The 3,751-nt window shown below is 32.0% G+C and overlaps 1 non-coding gene across 1 annotated transcript; it reads right to left on the bottom strand.

The window, feature by feature from the left end:
- Window positions 1-902: 902 nt before the first annotated feature.
- Window positions 903-975, bottom strand: TRNAT-GGU (transfer RNA threonine (anticodon GGU)). The gene has a single exon. It is a non-coding gene; the product is annotated as a tRNA-Thr (tRNA).
- Window positions 976-3,751: the final 2,776 nt, after the last annotated feature.

Below are 3,751 nucleotides of genomic sequence, written 5' to 3'. Positions count from 1 at the left end.
ATCTTTGAAAAAAATCTGTATAAAAAAGCATTCGTGAAAATATCATCATTCTAATAGGCACCATTTTGAGACTTGGGTTCGAACAATTAAGACCGTTTACTCAGGAACTACATGGCCGATTGTACTGAAATTTTAAATTAATATACAAAATTATAGTCTGAAGGTGAATAATGGAAAAAAATATGCATAAAAAAGCATTTGTGAAAATATATTCACTATAATGGGCACCATTTTGAGACTTGGGTTCGAACTTTTCAAGCCATTTTCTCAGTTACTACATGGCCGATTGAACTGAAATTGTAAATTCGTATACAGAATCATCGTCTGAAGGTGAATCAATAAAAAAATCTTTATATGAGAGCATTTCTGGAAATATTTCCATTCTAATGGGCACCATTTTGAGACTTGGATTCGAACTTTTCAAGCCATTTTCTCAGTTACTACATGACCGATTGAACTGAAATTTCAAATTCGTATACAGAATCATCGTCTGAAGGTGAATCAAAAATCTGTATAAAAGAGCATTAAAAAAAATATATATTTTAATAGGACAATTTCGAGACTTGGGTTCGAACAATTAGGACCGTTTTCTTAGGTACTACATAGCCGATTGTACTGAAATTTTAAATTTATACACAAAATTATAGTCTGAAGGTGAATCTTTGAAAAAATCTGTATAAAAAAGCATTTGTGAATATATCATCATTCTAATGGGCACCATTTTGAGACTTGGGTTCGAACTTTTCAAGCCATTTTCTCAGGAATTACATGGCCGACTGTGCTGAAATTTCAAATTCCTACCCAGAATTATCGTATGAAGGTGAATCAATGACAAAATCTGCATAAAAGATCATTTGTGAAAATACTATCATTCTTTCGGTCATCATTGCATGATTGCATACGGTCACATCTAGGACTCGAACCTAGGACCCTTGCCTTACCAGGGCACTGCTCTACCAACTGAGCTAATGCCACCCTATCTCCTTCAGTCACATTTAACTGTATTATACTTCGAATAAGAACTACCAACATTACCTCCATTTTTCTCGCCGTAAATTTGTGTCCTCTATGCGAAAGTATAATTTTCTGATTTTTCTGTTCCAAATATTCGTTTTGGTATCGCTTATATTTTCTTCAATAATTAAATATTATACTTTGATGTATTATTCATTAGCTTAATTCAAAAAATAAAATACGAAAATAATGTAATTTTACTACTAAACTACATTTTTGACAAAAAAAACAACAAATTTCAACATAAACAAAATATCACTAACAGACCAGTTAGACAAGCGTACAAAGAAAACATAAAAACTCCGACAGTAAATACTAGCTTTGGACAAAGACACTACCAATACAATGCTATAAAAGTATTCATCAATGTAACACTTGAAACTAAAAATTGAGGAAGACAAAAATAAATAGAGAAATATACAAAATTACAAAATGGATTAAAGAACAAAAAAGATAATATTACCAAAATGTAATTGCATAAAACTTATATTTTAAATGTATTATTTTGTATAGTGTATATTATTTTTTTATTTTATAAGTAGTGATTTAATAGTGAGGCAAAAATTACTGGATAACTGTGAAATGTAAAAAATATAAAAATAAATGTTACATAAAATGTATGGTTACAAAAGTTGTTCAACAAAATTGCAGGATTTATTGATTATTATAACATTACAGATTGAGGTCTGGATCTTTATAATTGTACCGTTTATACAATTTGTTTGCAGTGACAAATTCTTGTAAGAGGGTTGAAGGAAATAAAAAACATTTTTATACTTTTATCAGGTACATTTAGGATGTATATATGTACATATGGATGTACATACATATGTGGCTGTCTCCACGGGTGAGTTCACGAACAAATTGATTAATGTTTTAGTTCAACACAAGCGGGACAATCCAAGGAAATACTGAATATTACTATTCACATTTGCAATGAACCGAATAATGCAATAACCTAGAATCCGTGGATTAAAATATCTAGGAATCACAATAGACAAATATTTGAGATGGGAAGAACACATTTTCTCAACTACCTCAAAAGTCAGAAAACTTTTTCATCACCTATTTATGACCATCAGAAGTATTCTCTCTGTAAAAGATTTGAAATCAATATACTATTCCATGTGTAATTCTTTACTCGTATATGCATCCCTAGGTTAGAGTGGCTGTGCCAAAACAATATTAGACGCCCTGGTTAAAGCACATAAACCAATACGAGTCATCCTCAAAAGTGATGCATTATTCACGAAAATAAAAGTTCTCGATGTTGGACAACTGTATATTAGAAAGATTATATTACTTGCACAAAAACAACGTCAGCAATTCCCTTCCATCGACCACCTTCACGACACCCGACTTTCAAGGAATAATCCAATAGTCCCAATGAAAACCTCGACGTCCCTTGGGCAACGGCAATTCTCGTACTTAGGACCTAAACGAAAAGTACAAATGTATTGCGCAAATTGATCAACGACTAGCTCATTGGTTTAGGGAGGGTCAAAAGTAAAGATATGTTGATCAATAGATAATCACATTATAAAAAAATTATAAAAAATTTATATATACATCAGAATATACCTTTATGTATATTCTGATGCATAAAAGCACCTTGCACATCCCATATTTTATCCTTTGTTTCCTTTCTTACTCTTTCAATCAAAATTCTACCATACAGCTTGCCAACTGAACTTAGCAGGCTAATAGCCCTATGATTCCCACATTCCATACGTGACCCTTTACCTTTGTATAATGGCATTATCACAACCCTTCTCCAATTAGCCCAGTCAATGAAAGGAAAAAAAGACCCAATGTCGGAACTAATTCCCCGGAAGCTGAATTTTTTACAGATGTTAGAAGACCTTTAGACATGTATTTTTACAAAAGTTTCCAACTTTCCCCCTTGTGCTTCCTTCCCCACCCCCTCTTGAATATATTTTCCAAGCCTTTCGGAATACGCTAATATCTCCTTAATGGTTTTATAAAATCAGATTATTCATTTTTTGTTTAGTTTCTAATTAATTATTCTAAAAAATTGTATTCTTTTATTTTTTCGAAAAAAGCTATACAATCTCTACAATTTATTAGTAAAGGAAAAATATCAGTTTTTAAAATGGTATTTCAGAATATATTTGCACATAACTTTTTTCTGAGCCTGTTAACGAAAAAAAATAAATCAACAAAACTTGTAGACAATATTTTTAGCTATAAAATTATGTATATAATGATGGGTTTAAATTTATAATAAGGCACGTAGGCTGTTAATAAGGAGCACGGCGCGCGGCGGCTCGAACGCGCAACGGTTCGCGGCGCAGCGAGAAATTACAAAAACCTAAGGAAAGTAATGATTAATTCATGTGTTTGCTTTTTTTATAACAAATTCGTCTAACGTTGAAGAGTTTTATTGTTATTTACCAGTTTTAGTTCGGAGGGGAGGGGGGTAATATAAATATTTTCCCCTGCCCAATAAAGCGCTTTCATTATCCACCAACCGCCGTGCCCCGGTCTGGCTAAACAGTCATATTATGTGGTATGATTGTTTGTAACTTATTATTTAAATAAAGTTATGTGAAATAAGCCAAAAATACCTACAAAAGCGTGGGACTAACCTTTCACAACATTAAAATATTGCAGACCTTATGTTATGGCGAAGTTCTAAAAAAATTTTTGTGGAAATTCTCACTTGTTTTATTATGTGCACCTATCAACAATAAAATACCGAAACAACAAATCACTT

Source organism: Hesperophylax consimilis, chromosome 17 (genome assembly GCF_061612785.1).
Source record: "Hesperophylax consimilis isolate HC1 chromosome 17, BYU_Hcon_1.0, whole genome shotgun sequence".
Taxonomy (NCBI): Eukaryota; Metazoa; Arthropoda; class Insecta; order Trichoptera; family Limnephilidae; genus Hesperophylax; species Hesperophylax consimilis.
This window is presented reverse-complemented; position numbering and strand designations above follow the sequence as displayed.